Genomic DNA, 21,701 nt, shown 5'->3' with positions numbered 1-21,701 from the left:
AATGTTGTTGGCGAGCGATCAGCCTGGCGATGTGTCGGTAATGTGCCGAAAGTTAGACCGGGCGATGTGCGGGCAATCACCTCAGCGATCAGCTCGGCGATGTGAGCCGAAAGTCAGGTGGATAATTTTGCGGCGACGTTCCAGCCTGAATTTCCACTTTTATTCAAAATGGGCGATAAAAGGCCGTTTTGGGCGATATATGGGCAATGTGAAGTGGAAAGTCTAGCCCATTGGGCTTACAAAAGTCCCCCAAACCCAATGGAACCGTACACATGGTTATATCTCGTACATGAACCACAAGGGCTTCCACTCCATCAACATAACAGGCCTGTTGTGCCCTTCGAACCAGAGTCATGGTCAGCGAAGGTCGGCTTCCCAGGCAGCAGTCACAACACCTTCATTTTAAGGCACTCCCTGGTGCCAGGGCTATTTAACAGCAAAATAAAGTGCAAGGATGGTTCCCAAGAGACCTAGAACATAAGAACATAAGAAATAGGAACAGGAGTAACCTATTCAGCCCCTCGAGCCATTTAATAAGATCATGGCTGATCTTCTACCTCAACTCCACTTCCCTGCACTGTCCCCATATCCCTTGATTCCCTTAATATCCAAAAATCTAGCGATCCCTCTCTTGAATATATTCAACGACTGAGGCTCCACAGCCCTCTGGGGTAGAGCATTGCAAAGATTCACCACCCTCTGAGTGAAGACATTTCTTCTCATCTCAGTCCAAATGGCCGACCTTTTATTCTGAGACTGTGACCCCTGGTTCTAGACTCCCCAGCCAGGGGAAACATCCTCCCTGCATCTACCCTGTCGAGCCTTGTAAGAATTTTGTATGTTTCAATAATCGGGGCTACTCTCTTAAACCCCTGATGATTGACACCTCTGAGATAGCCATAAGCATCAGTAGAGTGCAGATACAAACCATCCAGCCACCATGAACATTAGTGAAGCGTTGCATCATATGAGAGAACAGACCAGGAGTATCTTACACACCCTTCAAGATCACCACGGTCTACTGCATGCTCCACAAAGATGCATAGGCATGGAGCAGGAGGAGGATCAGGTGAGTGGAATTTTAAAGGTCAAAGAGAAAGGAGAAGGCAATAGTGCAGGGTAGCGATGGGTGTAATGATAACCAGAGTGTGACAGGAAGGGACAGAGCATATAAACTTAAGGGTGGATCAGAAAGTGGGGTCAGGGCAGGGACAAATGGTAAAAAGATAAAATTAAAAGCTCTTTATCTGAATGCACGCAGCATTCATAACAAGATAGATGAATTGACGGCACAAATAGAAATAAATGGGTCTGATCTGATAGCCATTACAGAGACAAGGTTGCAAAGTGACCAAGGCTGGGAACTGAATATTCAAGGGTATTTGCTATTTTGGAAGACAGACAGAAAGAAAAAGGAGGTGGGGTAGCTCTGTTAATAAAGGATGAGCTTAATGCATTAGTGAAAAATATTATTGGCTCGGAAGACCAAGATGTAGAATCAGTTTGGGTGGAGATAAGAGATAATAAGGGAAAAAGTCACTGGCGGGAGTAGTCTACAGGCCCCCTAACAGTAGCTACATTGTAGGACGGAGTATAAATCAAGAAATAATGGAGGCTTGTAAGAAATGTACAGCAATACTTTTCAGAATGGCAGGCGGTGACTAGTGGGGTACCGCAAGGTTCTGTGCTGGGGCCCCAGCTGTTTACACTGTACATTAATGATTTAGACGAGGGGATTAAATGTAGTATCTTCAAATTTGAGGGTGACACCAAGTTAGGTGGCAGTGTGAGCTGCGAGGAGGATGCTATGAGGCTGCAGAGCGACTTGGATAGATTAGGTGAGTGGGCAAATGCATGGCAGATGAAGTATAATGTGGATAAATGTGAGGTTATCCACTTTGGTGGTAAAAACAGAGAGACAGACTATTATCTGAATGGTGACAGATTAGGAAAAGGGGAGGTGCAACGAGACCTGGGTGTCATGGTACATCAGTCATTGAAGGTTGGCATGTAGGTACAGCAGGCGGTTAAGAAAGCAAATGGCATGTTGGCCTTCATAGCGAGGGGATTTGAGTACAGGGGCAGGGAGGTGTTGCTACAGGTGTACAGGGCCTTGGTGAGGCCACACCTGGAGTATTGTGTACAGTTTTGGTCTCCTAACCTGAGGAAGGACATTCTTGCTATTGAGGGAGTGCAGCGAAGATTCACCAGACTGATTCCTGGGATGGCGGGACTAACCTATCAAGAAAGACTGGATCAACTGGGCTTGTATTCACTGGAGTTCAGAAGAATGAGAGGGGACCTCATAGAAACGTTTAAAATTCTGATGGGTTTAGACAGGTTAGTTGCAGGAAGAATGTTCCCAATGTTGGGGAAGTCCAGAACCAGGGGTCACAATCTAAGGATAAGGGGTAAGCCATTTAGGACCAAGATGAGGAGAAACTTCTTCACCCAGAGAGTGGTGAACCTGTGGAATTCTCTACCACAGAAAGTTGTTGAGGCCAATTCACTAAATATATTCAAAAAGGAGTTAGATGAAATCCTTACTACTAGGGGGATCAAGGGGTATGGCGAGAAAGCAGGAATGGGGTACTGAAGTTGCATGTTCAGCCATGAACTCATTGAATGGCGGTGCAGGCTAGAAGGGCTGAATGGCCTACTCCTGCACCTATTTTCTATGTTTCTATGTTTCTATAATCATGGACGATTTTAATCTTCATATTGATTGGACAAATCAAATTGGCAAAGATAGCCCTGAGAAAGAGTTCATAGAGTTTATTCGGGATGGTTTTGTAGAATAATACATTGTGGGAACCAATCAGGGAGCAGACTATTTTAGATCTGGTAATGTGTAATGAGACTGGATTAATCAATGATCTCATAGTAAAGGATCCTCTTGCGAAGAGTGATCATAGCATGGTAGAATTTCAAATTAAGTTTGATGTTGAGACAGTTAGGTCCCAAACTAGTGTCCTGAACTTAAATAAAGGTATGAAGGCAGAGTTGGCTGAAGTGGAGTGGGAAAATAGATTAAAGGGTAAGACGGTAGATAAGCAGTGGCAAACATTTAAGGAGATATTTTATAACTCTCAGCAAAGATATATTCCAGTGAGAAAGAAAGACTTTAAGCGAAGGATGAACCATCCGTGGCTAACTAAGGAAGTAAAGGATGGTATCAAATTGAAAACAAAGGCATACAATGTTGTGAAGATTAGTGGAGGTCAGAGGATTGGGAAATTTTTAGAAACCAGCAAAGGACGACTAAAAAAATAATAGAGAGAGAAGACAGATTATGAGAGTAAACTGACAAAAAATATAAAACGTACAGTAAGAGCTTCTACAGGTATAAAAAAGGAAGAGAGTAACTAAAGTAAACATTGGTCCCTTAGAAGATGAGACTGGGAAATTAATAATGGGAAACAGGGAAATGGCAGAAACTTTGAACAAATATTTGGTATCGATCTTCAGGGTAGAAGACACTAAAAACATCCCAATAATTGATAATCAAGGGGCTATAGCAAGGGGGTAACTTGAAACAATCATTAACACTAGAGAAAAAGTACTAGGTAAACTAATGGGACTAAAGGCAGACAAGTCCTCTGGACCTGATGGCCTGCATCCTAGGGTCTTAAAAGAATTGGGTGCAGAGATAATGGATGCATTGGTTGTAATCTACCAAAATGTCCTGGATTCTGGTGAGGTCCCAGCAGATTGGAAAACTACAAATGTGACACCGCTATTTAAGAAAGGAGGGAGACAGAAAGCAGGAATCTATAGACCAGTTAGCCTAACATCTGTCATTGGGAAAATGCTGAAGTCCATTATTAAGAAAGTAGTAGCAGGACATTTAGAAAATCATAATACAGTCAAGCAGAATCAGTGTGGTTTTATGAAAGGGAAATCATGCTTGACAAATTTGCTGGAGTTCTTTGAGGTTGTAAAGAGCGGGGTGGATAAAGGGGAACCAGTAGATGTGGTGTATTTGGATTTCCATTCGATAAGGTGCCATATCAAAAGTTACTGCACAGGATAAGAGCTCATGGGGTTGGGGCTAATATATTAGCATGGATAGAGGATTGGCTAACTTACAGAAAACAGAAAGTCTGGATATATGGGTCATTTTCAGGTTGGCAAACTGTAACCAGTGGCGTGCTACAGGGATCAGTGCTGGGGCCCCAACTATTTACAATCTATATTAATGACTTGGATGAAGGGACCGAGTGTACTGTCGCCAAATTTGCTGATGATACAAAGATAGGTGGAAAAGCAAATTGTGAGGAGGACGCAAAGACTCTGCAAAAGAGATATAGATAGGTTAAGTGAGTGCGCAAAAAATTGGCAGATGGAGTAAAATGTGGGAAGCTGTGAGCTTATCCACTTTGGTAGGAAAAATAAAAAACCAAATTATTTAAATGGGGAGAGATTACAAAATGCTGCGGTACAGAGGAATCTGGGGGTCCTCGCACATGAAACACAAAAGGTTAGTATGCAGGTCCAGCAAGTAATCAGGAAGACAAATGGAATGTTGGCCTTTATTGCAAGGGGGATAGAGTATAAAAGTAGGGATGTTGGTGAGACCACACCTGGAATACTGCATGCAGTTTTGGTCTCCTTATTTAAGGAGGGATATATTTGCATTGGAGGCTGTTCAAAGAAGGTTCATGAGATTGATTCCTGAGATGGAGGGGTTGTCTTATGAAGAAACATTGAGCAGGTTGACCCAATACTCATTGGAGTTTAGAAGAATGAGAGGTGATCTTATTGAAACGTACAAGATTCGGAAGGGGCTTGACAGGATAGATGCAGAGAGGATGTTTCCCCTTGTGGGAAATCTAGAACTAAGGGGTTGCCCATTTAAAACAGAGATGAGGAGGAATTTCTTCTCTCAGAGCATCGTGAATCTTTGGAATCCTCTACCCCAGAGAGCTGTGGAGGCTGGGTCTTTGAATATAATTAAGGTGGAGATAGACAGATTTTTGAACGATAAGGGAGTGAAGGGTTATGGGGAGCGGGCGGGTAAGTGGAGTCGAGGCCAAGATCAGATCCTATTGAATGGCCGAGCAGGCTCGAGGGGCCAAATGGCCTACTCCTGCCCTTATTTCTTATGTTCTTATGTTTTTATGAGATGGACGAGATGGAGGAGGAGGCTTTCCTCAGGTAACAGCAGAAGAAACAGCCGAGGTTCCAACTGAGCGAACTTTTCCATAACCAATGTCAGGCTGTAATTTATCAGGTCTGCACTCAATCAGATGCACCCTCACCAATCTTAGCCTTTGCACTAAGTTGGCTACCCAGAAGGCCATCCCTTTTATCTGCTATCACCTTATTCTACAGCATCGCAAAAAAACTTGCTAGATGCAGTTGCTGTAAATTGCAGCCAGATTGCATACCCTACCAGTATGTTTTAATGTCCTGAGAGACTGCAGCATCATGTAGGTGCACACCTGCGAGGTCACTGACACTGGGCTCTGGCTCTGCTTTGGCACTGATACATGGGAAACAGAGTGAATAGTACTGTGTAGGTCACTGAAGCTCTGAGAGAGACAACTCTCACCACTCTGGTATCCAAGGAAAGTATGGCGGCAGTCGTAGTTTCCATGACAGAAGCTCTGAGTGCTACACATGTGTGAGCCGTGGCTCAGTTGGTAACTCTCTTGCCTCCGAGTCAGAAAAGGGTGTGGGCTCAAAGCCAACTCGAGAGTATATATTCTAGGTTGATACTCCTGGTGCCAGTATTGAGAGAGTGCTGCACTGTTGGAGCTGCTGTCTTTCAGATGAGATGTTAAACCGAGGTCACGTCCGCCCTCCTCAGGTGGACATAAAAGATTCCATGGCACTATCTGAAGAGCAGGGGAGTTATCCCTGGTGTCCTGGCTAATATTTTTCAGTCAACCTACATCACTAAAGACAGATTATCTGGTCACTATCACACTGTTGTTTGTGGGACCTTGCTGTGTGAAAATTGGCTGCCCTGTTTCCTTTACATTACAAGTGACTACACTTCAAAAAATACTTCATTGGTTGTAAAGTGCTTTGAGACGTCCTGAGTCCGTGAAAGGCGCTATAGAAATGCAAGTCTTTCTTTTTTTTACTGACCAGGTTTAACCATTGTAGAGCAACAATGAATAAGAAGCAATCAGAATGCAGGAATACAGGAATGTATTGCCAAGCGAGTAGAATACAATTCTGAGGGCCTCGTGCTGAAGCTGTATGGTGCTCTGGTCAAGTTGCATCTTGAATACTGCATTCACACAAAGGGCAGTGTAAACCTGGAACTGTCGCCCCCAAAAAGCTGTTGAGGCTGGGGGGGTCAATTGAAAATTTCAAAACTGAGAATGATAGATTTTTGTTAACCAAGGGTGTAATGTATTTGCTTCATGGGCTCTTGCTTAAGAATTCACAGAACACATTGCTATTAAGAATTAGTTGGTTTATTAACAAAGGTTTAACAATCACACTACACTTTACCAGTTCATCCACTATGCTCACAACTGCATACCTCATTGTGGGTGACCGAGACCCAACTGACTGGGGTTTTATTGAGTCCTGTGAACATCACCTGACTGGCTAAACCACTCCCAATGCAACAGCTCTACAACTCTTTTGCAGAAAAAAACAAAATGAACAGTTAAATCAAGTGCCCCCTGATCTGGGGGATACTCCAAACACTTATCAAGCCCCTTTTTTTTGTGTTTTTGGGGCACTAAAACCAAGTGCCCCCTATAAAAGGGTAGGGGGACACTAAAACCCGTCAATAAAACAAATTAAACTTTAAAACATATAAAATCAAATTAAAATTTGGTTGCCGGGGATGATGATGCACTCCAGTCCCTCCGGCGCCCACCTCTCGCGGAAGACCGCGAGCGTACCGGTGGAGCAATAGCTCTACAAACCTGTGAGCATACTCACAAGTGCTTACTTCACAAAGGGTAGCAAGAGTTACAATGCAGGTAAATGGAGTTAAGATATAGCCAGCCATGATCTCATTGAATGACGGAACAGGCTTGAGGGGCTGAATGTTTCTGTTTAGGTCATAGGTTCTGAGGGAGACATCCTGGCCCTGGAAGCAGTGCAGAGAAGGGTCATTAGGCCGAAGCCCTGGTTCAGCAACATCTCGATTTTAAAATTCTCATCATTTTGTGTTCAAATCCCTCCATCGCCTCACCCCTTCCCACCTCTGTAACCCTCTCCAGCCCTAAAACCCTCCGAGATATCTACTTCCCTTCAGCTCTGGCCCCTTGCGCATCCTTCACTCGCTTCACCCCCCATTGGTGGCTGTGCCTTCAGTTGTCTGGGCCTTAAGCTGCTGGAGCCCTGGATCACCGGGAGCTCACCGTTTGAGATTTTAATCGTCTCCACTGACTCGCGGGGTCCTTTTTAACATATGCATATTGTCTCCCGATGACATTACCAGGACCCGACTGCAATTTCTACTAGACGGCCTGGAAGTGGTAGTGAATATTCCGCCAGGCATTAAGAACATCAGGATTTCCGCGTTTATCTGCACATGCGCTTGCAATGTATGTACCTGTGAGTATGCTCACAGGTTTGTAGAACTGTTGAGTTGGGAGTGGCTTAGCCAGTCACATGATGTTCATAAGACTCAATAAAACCCCAGTCAGTTGGGTTCGGGGGATCCATGATAAGGCAGGGGGAAAAAGCAATGTGTGAGGAGGACACAAAAAACCTGCAAAAGGACATAGACAGGCTAGGTGAGTGGGCAAAAATTTGGCAGATGGAGTATAATGTTGGAAAGTGTGAGGTTATGTACTTTGGCAGAAAAAAATTGAGGAGCAAGTTATTATTTAAATGGAGAAAAATTGCAAAGTGCTGCAGTGCAGCAGAAGCTCGGAGTCTGGCGCATGAAACACAAAAGGTTATAATGCAGGTACAGCAAGTGATCAGGAAGGCCAATGAAATCTTGGCCTTTATTGAAAAGGGGATGGAATATAAAAGCACAGTTATAAGGGTATTGGTGAGGCCACACCTGGAGTACTGCGTACAGTTTTGGTTTCCATATTTAAGAAAGGATATATTTGCTTTGGAGGCAGTTCAGAGAAGGTTCACCAAGTTGATTCTGGAGATGAGGGGGTTGACTTATGAGGAAAGGTTGAGTAGGTTGGGAGTCTACTCATTGGAATTCAGAAAAATGAGAGGTGATCTTATCGAAACGTATAAGATTATGAGGGAGTTTGACAAGGTGGTTGCAGAGAGGATGCTGATAGGGGAAACTAGAAAAAGGGGACATAATCTTAGAATAAGGGGCCGCCCATTTAAAACTGAGATGAGGAGGAATTTCTTCTCTCAGTGGGTTGTAAATCTGTGGAATTCGTTGCCTCAGAGAGCTGTGGAAGCTAGGTCATTGAATACATTTATAACAGAGATAGACAGTTTCTTAACCAATAAGGAATAAGGGGTTATGGGGAGCGGGCAGGGAGGTGGACCTGAGTCCATGATCGGATCAGCCATGATCGTATTAAATGGTGGAGCAGGCACGAGGGACCGTATGGCCTACTCCAGTTCCTATTTCTTATGTTCTTATGTTGTGAACCTGGTGGATGAACTGGTAATGTGTACAGTTATTGTTAAACCTTTTGCTAATAAACCAGTTAGTCCTTAATAGCAATGTGTTGCTATGAATTCTTAAGCAAAGAACCCATGAAGCAAATACAGCGCTAAATCCTGAAGATGCAGTCAGTTTCACTGCCATTACCATTGCATAATCCAGGCCATTACAGCTAAGTGACAAATAAACGAAACATTAAATTAAACATTAAATAATAACTAACAGTAACAAATAAAAAAAACTTTGTTCAGGATATTTTGAGCCACATCATTCTCAATAGACAGGATGGCCAGCCTGTTGCACCCCAATGGTCAATCGCACATATGTTTTTTTATGAGCTTCAACGTTGAGAAGCTCTGTTCGCTGCTCACCACCCTATATGGGCACAGTTAACAGGATCCTGAGTGCTATCCATGTATTTGGGAACTTGCTCTTGAAACTTGAAGTCTGCTCTTCTTGAGGAGCACTACAAGCCATTGGAAATAGACTTTGGAGATAAAAGAAAGACTTACATTTATATAGCGCCTTTCATGACCACCAGACTTCTCAAAACGCTTTACAACCAATGTAGTACTTTTAAAGCGTAGTCACTGTTGTTATGTGGGACATGCAGCAGCAATTTGCGTACAGCAAGCTCCCACAAACAGCAATGTGATAATGACCAGATAATCTGTTGTTTTAGTTATGTTGATTGAAGGATAAATATTGGCCAGAACATCAGGGATAACTCTGCTGCTCTTCTTCGAGATAGTGCCCAAGTACTTCACACCAACCTTCAGGCTCAGTAAAAGTCTTTCCATCTCCTCTTGGCCACTGACCGTCACTTCAAATACAACTTTCGGCTTTGGTCGGCAAGCAAAGCAACTTCCCTCACCGCAGTCCTCATGTACTGCCTGGGTGATATCCCAAGCTCGCATCTCCTTATCCTGGCAGTGAACCACCACTGTGTTTTCTTTCCCAAACCTCCTGGGGTCCCGGCCCAAATCTTTGGGCCTTTTATTCTCCCTTCTCAAGACATTCTCTCCCCTGATTAAATTCACACTGGGAGCATTGCCCTCTGAGGGGCCCAGCACTCCAGGCCCCTCAGCTGCCATCTGGCTGATGTTTATGGGCCAAAAAGGCTCTCAAATTAAAAAAAAAAACAAAAGCCCACCACCAACGTTTTACAAACTCACTCCAAATCCTGCAGTAATCAGCAGCACCTGCTCACTCCTAGCCCCTCCCACCTGGAGAGTGCTACCCACTGAGCCAAGGCTGACAGGCTGAGATAGCCACGTTCTTCGCAGAGGTTGATGCCTTTAATTTCAGACCCTCTTGTTCATGGCTCACTTCTGATCGCAGCACCCTGGGCGGTCGCCATGTCGCCCAGCCCTCAGGGCGGCTCTGAGCATAACACTTGCTGTTTGTAACTGTAAGGTGCTGTATCAAAGTATTTTATTTTGCTGTTTGGGTTCACGGTGTAATGTGCCGATAAAACCAGAAGAGGGTGCTGCAGCTCATGTCAATACATTGCACCGTTGACAATGCAATATTCCTTCAAATGTATACATTCTGTTCCCATTGACAATTTAATCCTCTTCCCTATTTTTTGCGATCGTAGTTCTACAGTTTCCAGAAGTCCTTCCGCTATTCAAGAAAGGAGGGAATAAGAAAACAGGGAACTACACGCCATTTAGCCTAACATCAGTCGTTGGGAAAATGCTGGAATCCATTATTGAGGAAGTGGTAACGGGGGACTTAGGAAATCATAATATGATTAGGCAATCAACATGGTTTAATGACAGATAAATCATGTTTAACAAATTTATTAGACTTTTTCCAGGTTGTAACTAGCAGGGTAGATAAAGAGGAATGAGTGGATGTAGCATATTTGGATTTGCAAAAGGCATTTGAGAAGGTGCCACATAAAAGATTGGTAAGCAAGATTAGGGCTCATGGGGTTGGGTTAATATATTAGCATGGACAGAGGATTGGGTAATGGACAGAAAACAGAGGGTAGATATAAATGGTTCATTTTCAGGTTGGCAGACTGTAACTAGTGGGGTGGCGCAAGGATCAGTGCTGGGGCCCCAGCTATTTACAATCTGTAGGAATGATTTGGATGAAGGGACTGAGTCCAAGTTTGCTGACGATACAAAGCTCGGTGGAAAAGTAAGCTGTGGGGTGAACACAAAGAGTCTGCAAAAGGATATAGATAGGTTAGTGGGTAATAAGGTGGCAGATAGAGTATAATGTGGGGAAATGTCAGGTTATTCACTTTGATAGGAAGGATAGAAAAACAGAATATTTTTTAAATGGTGAGAAACTATTAAATGTTGGTGTTCAGAGAGATTTAGGTGTGCTTGTAGATAAAACACAGAAAGCTAGCATGCAGGTACAGCAAGCAATTCGGAAGGCAAATCGCATTTTGGTCTTTATCGCAAGAGGCTTGGAGTACAAGAGTAAGGAAGTCTTGCTACAATTGTACAGGGCCTTGGTGAGACCACACCTGGAGTACTGTATATAGTTTTGGTCTCCTTATCTAAGGAAGATCATACTTACCTTGGAGGCGGTGCAATTGAGATTCACTAGATTGATTCCTGGGCTGAGAGGATTGTCCTATGAGGCGAGATTGAGTAGATTGGGCCTATACTCTCTGGAGTTTAGAAGATTAAGAGGTGATCACATTGAAACATACAAGATTCTGAGAGGGATTAACAGGGTAGATGCTAAGAGGTTGTTTCCCCTCAAAGGGGAATCTAGAACTAGGGGGCATAGTTTCAGAATAAGAGGTCGGCCATTTAAGACTGAGATGAGGAGGAATTCCTTCACTCAAAGGGTTGTAAATCATTGGAATTCTCGACCCCCAAGGGCTGTGGATACTGAGTCTTTGATTATATTCAAAGTTGAGATCTGTGGTATATTCATAGAGCACAGCACACAACACAGCTTTCTAACATTGCAGGCAGCTCTCGGAAGTCTCCGGAACCTCCTGCTTCTGTTTATTATTAACTCTGTAGTTAATTAATTGTGCAGTACATTCACAGTGTGGAGCTACAAATATTACAAGCTTACAGACATTACACTTCTCCCTCCTTAATGAAGAAGTTATTTTAACAACATCATACATAACTTGCCTGTTTATACATAACACAGGATATAAACTTATTTTTTCCCCATTTACAAATTTTACTTAACCACTTGTTTTCTTTTTTGAACAGGATACCTTCGCCTTCGAACAGAACCTTCCAAACATGGATGTCGAATTTACACTCATTCGAGGCTCATCCTGAGGAACGTTTACCTCCACGGAAATTGAACTCACTCTAACTTCAGACTATTTTTTTTCTGACTTGGACTCGATCTTAAATTCTGATTTTCTCTTGGATTTGTTTCCAGTTTATTGGATGTAGGATTTGCTATTGGTGTATCAAAACTATCTGATGAGTCAGAAATAATTGAATCATTTCCACCTTCAACTCCTCCCAAGTCTGTATGTAAAATATGATCAATGTGAACAAACCTAACTTGTCCATTATCAAGCATCTTTACCAAATATGTGCAAGGACCACATATCTTCACCACTCTTCCTAGTAAGCACTTTAACCATTTATGGTGATGGTTCTTCACTCTCACCTTCTGGTTTAATTTCACACTTCTCTCTTTTACTCTACCTCTATCATGATTCTCTTTCTGTCTTGATTGTGTTTCTTCTACAGACTGTGCCAAATTTGGTTTTAACAAGGAGAATCTGGTTCATGGCTGTCATTTGAGAAACAACTCTGCTGGTGTTCTATCAGTAGTTGTGTGAGAAGTATTATGATAAGTAATTAGAAAATTAGCCAATTTGTGATCCAATGACAACTGTCATTTCTTTGGATTTGGTTCCAATTTGTACAGTGCGCTCTGATGCACCATTCGAAGCAGGGTGGTACTGTGGAACCTTGGTATGTTTCACACCATTTTTGCTTATAACTGTGCAAATTCTTCGGAATGAAATTGTGGTCCATAATCTGAAACGATTTCTTCTGTGGGGCCAAATGAAGAAAATAAACTTCGCAAAATGTCCAATGTTTTACTTCTTGTTATTTTCCACATTGGAAACACCTCAATCCACTTCAAATGGCTATCAGTCACAATGAACAATTGTTGTCCTACTAACTCAGCAAAATCAATATGTAGCCTTTGCCACACCCTGGGAGGTAATTTCCATGGCTGTAGTGGTTGCTTGCTTACCGATTGACATGTCGTACACCGACTCACAATGTACTCTATATCTTTATCAAGACCTGGCCACCATAAAATAACTGTGTGCAAAACTCTTGGTCAAGCACATTCCCAGGCGCTGGTCATGGAGGTCTCCTAATAATTTGGACCTGAATTTATTTGGTATAACCACTCTTGCATCCCACATGATACAATCTTTATCGGCTGCTAATTTATTCCTTAGAATGAAGAATGGATAAATATCTTTGTCTGTTACCTGGTTTGGCCATCCATTTGCAATATAATCATACACCTTTGACATCACTGGGTCATGTTTGGTTGCTCTATCAATCTCTTCAGCTGTGACTGGCAGTTTATCAATGTATGAAAAATAGAACACTTCTTCCCTATCGGGTGTAACTTGTGATGGGGAAGGCAATCTAGACATTGCATCAGCATTACTGTGATCAGCTGATCGTCTGTATTCAATATCATATGTATATGCTGACAAAATCAAAGCCCATCTCTGCATTCGGGCTGCAGCTAATGTTGGAACTGGGGACTTTGGATGGAGGATTGCTGTTCGGGGCTTATGGTCCGTAACGATGGTAAACTTACGACCATACAAGTATTTGTGAAACTTCTTGACCCCAAAAATTAATGCCAAAGCTTCCCTTTCGATTTATGCATAATTACTCTCACTGGCACTGAGAGTGCGTGAAGCAAAAGCAATTGGTCTCTCCTCCCCACTACGTAATACATGAGAGATTACTGCCTCAACTCTATATGGAGAGGCATCACATGCTAGCTTAATCTCCTTAGAAATGTCATAGTGAATTAACATGGTGCTCTCTACCAATTTGCTTTTACACTCCTTGAATGCTTTCTTTTGACCACTTCCAATGGACCTGTTTTTCAATAGTTCATTCAGTGGATGTAATACTGTAGTCAAATTTGGTAGGAACTTCCCACAATAGTTCAAAAGACCCAAGAATGAACGAAGTTCAGTGACATTCTTGGGAGTGGGTGCATTTCTGATTGCATCCAGCTTTCCCATGGTTGGATGTAAACCATCTTTGTCTACTCTGTACCCTAAGTACTCCACTGAGTTTTGAAATAACTCATGCTTACAAGCAGACACTCATACTCTGTGCTTCTCTAGCCATTTAAGAACTTCATTCAATATGTTATTATGAATTTGCCTATTTGGTGCTGAAATTAGTATGTCATCCAAATAACATACTACCCCTTCAATACCTTGTGAAATCTGGTTCGTCACCCCTTGGAATATGGCAGGGGCAGAAGACACTCCAAACGGTAGCCTATTAAATTGATAGAGGCCTAGATGAATATTTATAGTCAAGCATGACTTGGACTCCTCATCTAGTTCAAGCTGTAAGTAGGCATTCGTAAGATCCAGTTTTGAGAAGATCTGACCACCTGTCAGTGTTGTGACGAAATCTTCTATATTTGGCAATGTATTGGGGACATTACCCTCTAGAACCTGGTTTACGGTTACTTTATAATCACCACACAATCTTATCTTACCATCGGACTTAGATACAACAACAATGGGTGTAGCCCAATTACATCAATCTATCTTACAAATAATGTTCTCAGTCTCTAGTCTTTTGAGTTCTTGCTCAACTTACTCCTTGAGTGCAGATGGTACGGAACGTGGCTTGCAGTAAACCGATCTAGCATCCTTCTGTACCCTGACACTTGCCTTGAAGCCTTGGATCGGACTGCCCATTTTGCAGAACACCTTCGGATACTTCTTGATAACATCAACCGTTGATGCAAATCTTGCTTCCACATGGAAAATCTCACTCCAATCCAGCTTCAGTGATCTCAACCAATTTCTTCCTTGTCAGGCAGGCTTGTCTCCTTTCACTACTATTAGAGGCAAGTTCTGAAATTGATCCTTATATTTCACCGGTTTGGTGATAAGACCTACCACAGAAATTTTCTCTCCCGAGTAGCCTCGCAGCTCCATCTTGGATTTCTCCAATGGGAAATCACGCGAGGTATAGTGACTCTGGTACTACAATCACGGCTGCACCCGTGTCGAGTTCCATTGGTATCTTGAATCCCGCAACATCTATGTGGATTTTGATACTTTTCGAATCGCTGTCCGTTAAACTCGTGCTCCTGATGATGTGTAACTCTAACATCTCCTCATCCTGTTGTTGTTCTTCCATGCTATGTAGCCTCTGGGGATTTCTACTCATAGCTTCGAACGCTGGACTCATAGCTTTGAAAGCTGGTTTGCTCTTCAGTCGGCATGCTTTCGCAAGATGCCCAGTCTTTCTGCAGAAGAAACACTCTGCCTTCATGTATGGACAACTTTGAGCAATGTGTTGTCCCAGGCACCGATAGCATGACTTCGATGCTCTGTTAGAATTTCCAGTTTCTGAGACTTTGGGCCCCCACCACCTTTTACTTTGAACCTGCAGGCGATTCATCTCGGTTGACTGACGACCGTAATTATTATGAAATTCTCGGGAATATTGGTCGGCCATGCCCATCGACCGCATTGTCTGACAAGCAATCTCAAAAGTCAAGTCATCCTTCGTCAATAACTTTCTTCTGATCACATCATTTTTCACCCCACAAACAAAACGATCCCGCAATGCTCGGTTTTGAAAGTTTCCGAAATTACAGTGAATAGATAGCTTTTTTAATGCTACAATGTCATCACTGATACTTTCATCAGTCGTTTGATTTCGTATACTGAAGCGTGAGCTTTCAGCAATTTCTAACGGTTTGGGATTGTAGTGCTGCTCCAGCTTCATTAAACATTTTTTAAGCGTTTTGTCCTTTGGCTCATCAGGCACAAGCAGATTTATCAGCATTTCATACAATTCCAGACCCGCTTCAGATAAGAAGATAGCTCGCTTATGTTCCAACACAGCCCAGTTCTGATCTGCATTCCCTGGAACTTCAATTACATTATTTGCAGTGAAATACATTTCTAACTGGTCCTTAAACCTTTCCTGGTCGTGTTTATATTCACCTAAATGCCCATTACTGCTATAGGTGCAGCCATTTTTGACTCTGCAGTTTAAACTAGTCTGCTCGTTTTTTAGCTCGGATTTTGTAGCTTTTTCCAAAGACAGAGAAGCTTCCAAAGTCTCTCTGTCAGCTGGCTGAATCCTTCACCAACAAAATTTCAGCTTTAAATCATCCGAAAAATCCCATCTCATTGCCAGATGTGATATATTCACAGAGCGCAGCACACAACACAGCTTTGTAAAATGGCAGGTAGCTCTCAGAAGTCTCCGGAACCTCCTGTTTCTGTTTATTATTAACTCTGTGGTTGCAGTACACAATACATCCACATTCAGAGTGTGGAGCTACAAACATTACAAGCTTACAGACATTACAAGATCGATAGATTTTTGGACTCTAAGGGAATCAAGGAATATGAGGATAGGATGGGAAAGTGGAGTGAGGTCGAAAATCAGCCATGATCTTATTGAACGGCAGAGCAGGCTCGAGGGGCCATATGGTTCAAGTATCTCGCCCAAATGGCTATTGCTCCGGTGCAAATCAAAATTTTCTGACTGCGTATTATTTTACATCCTGTGACAACCCATTTCAATCGTCAACCGGCTGTTCAACAGTCCTGTCCTCACACAATCCTGCACTTGTGCACTTTCCAGCAGGAGGTTCACTAAATGGGAACCAGCAGTGGGAATTCTAATGAATGTTCCAGTCTGGCCTAGTGCAGAGGTTAATTGTATCAGCCTTACCATTCTTTGGCTGAAGATCGGCTAACTCAGCACAGACCAGGACTGCATAGGCCTTAAATATCTATGTGATGGGACAGGGGCGTGGTGGGAGGGTGTCTCAGGATTATCACCATAACTTTGCCGAAAGATTCACTGAAACTTCGGAGAAACTCTCTGAGGTTTCCGCTGAGGTTACAGAGGGCGATTGGGAGAACCGCCATGAAAATTCAACCTCATCATCTCAGCTGCACCCTGGGCTAGGCATTGACCAACTCAGTCACTAGGAGGGAAATATTTCTTCTTCTCTTCTTCCAATGATCTCAAAGTATTCTGGCAATTGACGAAGGCAGGATCACAAAGGGAATCAATCTCTTTGGCCATCGCCATGGGGAAGCTTCAGTTTCGTTAAAGGGGGCTAAATTAGAACAGGGGAGAGGTGGGACTAGTTGGATGGCGCTTTCAAAGAGCCAGTACAAGCCGATGGGGAGTGTGGCCTCCTTCTGCATTGTAAGATTATTGCAAGTGACATTATACCTCAGATCCCCACAGAAACCAGCATTTTCATGCCTCTGGGACTTTCTATATGGAATTGGCAGCAAAATTGGCAGCAGACGAGGCAACCTTAAGGGATGTTAGTGCTACTGTTTCTGGTCATTTTTCCTGGCTTCACTTGCACTAAACAAAATCATTGGGTGGGTTTTTTCAATGCCAGCGGCATGGCAATGGAATTCACATTCACACAATTATTGCCAGCCTGTTTGTTTGTGCGGAGAAATGATATTCCACTTTGCTGCTCCACCAGGCCTGGAACCTAAAATGGAGCGTGGTTCGCAGAATTGGCCGTCTCCTGTCATGGCCCTATTTCCAACCAGCAATCCCATTCAATGAGATTCCTTCACTGTTACAGCCTGGTCTCTGACCCTTGCACCATTCAGTCAGGTTCCTACAGCCGGGACCTGTGGAGGGTGGAGAATGAGAGGCCAGCCAGGAGACAATTTTAGTAAGAAGAACATAAGAAATAGGAGCAGGAGTAGGCCATATGGGCCTTTGAGCCTGCTCCGCCATTTACTACGATCATGGCTGATCCGATCATGGACTCAGGTCCACTTCCTTGCCTGCTCCCCATAACCCCTTAATCCCTTATTGGTTATCTATCTCTGTCTGAGGCAGCGAATTCCAGTAATCAAGTAACGAAGACATGGATGAGGGAGTGATGAGAGAGGTGGATCTGGAGTTGGATATGGGTAATATTGTCAGCGGCCTTAGACAGGAAGGAGGTTAGAGATGCAGCAGTACTTGGAGAGGGTGGAGCTTTGATCAAAGAACTATAGCACAGTTTATCCCATAAATATGATTGCCATTGCTCCTAATTTAAGCTATTTGAGGGAGAACATAAGAACATAAGAACATAAGAATTAGGAACAGGAGTAGGCCATCTAGCCCCTCGAGCCTGCTCCGTCATTCAACAAGATCATGGCTGATCTGGCCGTGGACTCAGCTCCACTTACACGCCCGCTCCCCATAACCCTTAATTCCCTTATTGGTTAAAAATCTATCCATCCGTGACTTGAATACATTCAATGAGCTAGCCTCAACTGTTTCCCTGGGCAGAGAATTCCACAGATTCACAACCCTCTTGGAGAAGAAATTCCTTCTCAACTCGGTTTTAAATTGGCTCCCTCGTATTTTGAGGCTGTAACCCCTAGTTCTAGTCTCCCCGACCAGTGGAAACAACCTCTCTGCCTCTATCTTGTTTATCCCTTTCATTATTTTAAATGTTTCTATAAGATCACCACTCATCCTTCTGAACTCCAACGAGTAAAGACCCAGTCTACTCAATCTATCATCATAAGGTAATCCCCTCATCTCCGGAATCAGCCTAGTGAATCGTTTCTGTACCCCCTCCAAAGCCAGTATATCCTTCCTTAAGTAAGGTGACCAAAACTGCACGCAGTACTCCAGGTGCGGCCTCACCAATACCCTATACAGTTGCAGCAGGACCTCCCTGCTTTTGTACTCCATCCCTCTCGCAATGAAGGCCAACATTCCATTCGCCTTCCTGATTACCTGCTGCACCTGCAAATTAACTTTTTGGGATTCATGCACAAGGACCCCCAGGTCCCTCTGCACCGCAGCATGTTGTAATTTCTCCTCATTCAAATAATATTCCCTTTTACTGTTTTTTTTTCCAAGGTGGATGACCTCACATTTTCCGACATTGTATTCCATCTGCCAAACCTTAGCCCATTCGCTTAATCTATCTGAATCTCTTTGCAGCCTCTCTGTGCCCTCTACGCAACCCGCTTTCCCACTAATCTTTGTGTCATCTGCAAATTTTGTTACACTACACTCTGTCCCCTCTTCCAGGTCATCTATGTATATTGTAAACAGTTGTGGTCCCAGCACCGATCCCTATGGCACACCACTAACTACCGATTTCCAACCTGAAAAGGACCCATTTATCCCGACTCTGCTTTCTGTTAGCCAGCCAATTCTCTAGCCATGCTAATACATTTCCTCTGACTCCACGAACCTTATCTTCTGCAGCAACCTTTTGTGTGGCACCTTATCGAATGCCTTTTGGAAATCTAAATACACCACATCCATCGGTACACCTCTATCCACCATGCTCGTTATATCCTCAAAGAATTCCAGTAAATTAGTTAAACATGATTTCCCCTTCATTCGAGGATTCGAGAAGTTCAAGCTCACAGACTAGGATGGTGGTGGGAGGGGGCAGAGTATCTCATCGAGGTATATAAAATATTAAATAGTACATATAAAGTAAACCCAGAATGTTAAATGTCAGCTTGGCTTAGTGGGAAGTGGTCATGCCTTTGAGTCAAAAAGCCATGGCTTGCAGCTCCATTCCAGGATTTGAGCACATAATCCAGGCTGACACTTTGGAGCAGTGCTGAGGGAGTGCTGCATTGTTGGAGGTGCCCTCTTTCAGGCGAGGCGTTAAAGTAAGTTCCTCTCTGCCTCCTTATTATGTAAAGATTTAAAAGGACTGCTGCTGGGAGACAGTTCGTGGCAGCAATAACTTTCTGCGGAGTGTCTCGCTGCCCTTCAAGTCCAGACAGCTCCTGTATTTGGATGGGTGGTCCACTGTCCACTCCATTCTTATCTCACTGTCAGGCAGCACACAAACATGGTTCAATGAAAACTCTGATTTCCCTCCTGCAGGGCAATCAATGCTCATGGGCATTGCGTGCCATTTCTCCTGCAGGAAGATTGAGCAAATAAAGGGGAAAGCTTTGTAGGCCATTCAACCCCTCTGGAGAAAGTTGAGGATTTTGTGCCCAACTGGAATGGATATCATAGGATATCATCATATGCAGTCCCTCGAGATTGAGGAAGACTTGCTTCCACTCCAGAAGTGAGTTCTCAGGTGACTGAACAGTCCAATACAAGAATTACAGTCTCTGTCACAGGTGGGGCAGTCTTTGAAGGAAAGGGTGGGTGGGGAGTCTGGTTTGCCTTTGAGAAGATGGTGGTGAGCCGCCTTCTTGAACCGCTGCAGTCCGTGTGGTGAAGGTACTCCCACAGTGCTGTTAGGGAGGATGTTCCAGGATTTTGACACAGCGACGATGAAGGAACGGCGATATATTTCGAAGTCAGGATGGTGTGTGACTTAGAGCGGAACTTGTAGTTGGTACCCAGAGGATACAGATTTAAGACTTTGAAAAGATCAGGAGAATGTTTTATGCTGCGAGTGCTTATATTCCGGATAGCACTGTCTGATAGGGTGGTGGAAGGGGATTCAATAATAACTTTCAAAAGGGAATTGGATAAATATTTGAAATGGTGGTGCTCCCATGCGCCTGCTGCCCTTGTCCTTCTAGGTGGTAAAGGTTGTGGGTTTGGACGTGCTGTCGAAGAACTGAAGCTCCTCATCCCTGGTACCATTCTTGTACATCTCATCTGCACCCTCCCCAATGCCTTGACATCCATTCTAAAGTGTGATGCCCAGAATTGAACACAATACTCCAACTGAGGCCTAACCAGTGATTTATAAAGGTTTAGAATAACTTCCTTGCTTTTTCACACTATACCTCTATTTATAAAGTGAAGAATCCCTTTTGCTTTTCTTTACAGCTTTATCAACTTGTCCTTCCACCTTCAAAGATTTATGTATGTAAGCCCACAGGTCTCTCTGTTCCTGCACATCCTTTAAAATTGTACCATTTTATTTATATTGCCTCTCCTCATTCTTCCCACTGAAATGTATCACTTCACACCTCTCTGCATTAAATTTCATTTGCCCATTTCATCAGTCTGTCTATGTCAGTTTGATCCTTAGAATCTTATCTTGTTCTTCCTAATCTTCGAGTACGCCATGCTATACGCTCCCCATCTCTCTGCATCTTCAGCGTGTTCAAAACAAGTCTCACTGCATCACCTCTTGCTCTGACGCATTCTCAGGTACTCAGAGCTGTGTGACCACTTTGTTCACTCACTTCCCTCCTTCACTCCCCTCCCTCACTCCCCTCACTCACTCACTTCCCTCCCTCACTTTCCCTCACTTCCCTCCCTCCCTCACTCTCCTCACTCCCCTCCCTCTCTCACTCACCTCCCTCTCTCACTTCCCTCCCTCTCTCATTCACCTCCCTCCCTCACTCCCCTTCCTTACTCCCCTCCTTCACTTCCCTCCCTCACTCCCCTCCCTCTCTCATTCACCTCCCTCACTTTCCTTCCTTACTCCCCTCCTTCACTTCCCTCCCTCACTCCCCTCCCTCACTCCCCTCCCTCATTTCCCTCACTCACTTTGCTCACTCACTTCCCTCCCTCACTTCCTCCTCACTCCCCTCCCTCCCTCACTTCCATCACTCCCCTCCCTCTCTCACTTCCCTCCCTCACTGCCCTCCCTCACTCCCCTCTCTCTCTCACCCACCTCCCTCCCTCACTCCCCTCCCTCCCCTCCTTCACTTCCCTCCCTCACTCCCCTCCTTCACTTCCCTCCCTCACTCCCCTCCATCACTTCCATCACTCACTTCCCTCACTCACTTCCCTCCCTCACTTCTCCCTCACTCCCTCCCTCACTCCCCTCCTTCACCGACCCCTCGCTCCCCTCCCTCACTTCCCCCTCACTCCCCTTCCTCACTCCCCTCCCTCACTTCCCCCTCACTTCCTTCTCTCACGTCCCACCTTCCTATAATCTTCAGCCCTTTAAACCCCAAGCACGATGTCACCTTATTACTCCATATTGATTTACC

The 21,701-nt window shown here is 43.9% G+C and overlaps 1 long non-coding RNA gene across 1 annotated transcript in view; it reads right to left on the bottom strand.

Annotated features, from left to right (window-relative positions):
• Positions 1–415: 415 nt before the first annotated feature.
• The window catches only part of LOC139267419 (uncharacterized), a 169,798-nt gene continuing 148,512 nt past the window's right edge, over positions 416–21,701 (bottom strand). Inside the window, exon 8 of the long non-coding RNA XR_011593899.1 lies at positions 416–470. This is a non-coding gene — a long non-coding RNA (uncharacterized lncRNA). The remainder of the gene's footprint in view (positions 471–21,701) is intronic.

The sequence above is a fragment of the Pristiophorus japonicus genome, chromosome 7 (assembly GCF_044704955.1).
Source record: "Pristiophorus japonicus isolate sPriJap1 chromosome 7, sPriJap1.hap1, whole genome shotgun sequence".
Lineage (NCBI taxonomy): Eukaryota > Metazoa > Chordata > Chondrichthyes > Pristiophoridae > Pristiophorus > Pristiophorus japonicus.
This window is presented reverse-complemented; position numbering and strand designations above follow the sequence as displayed.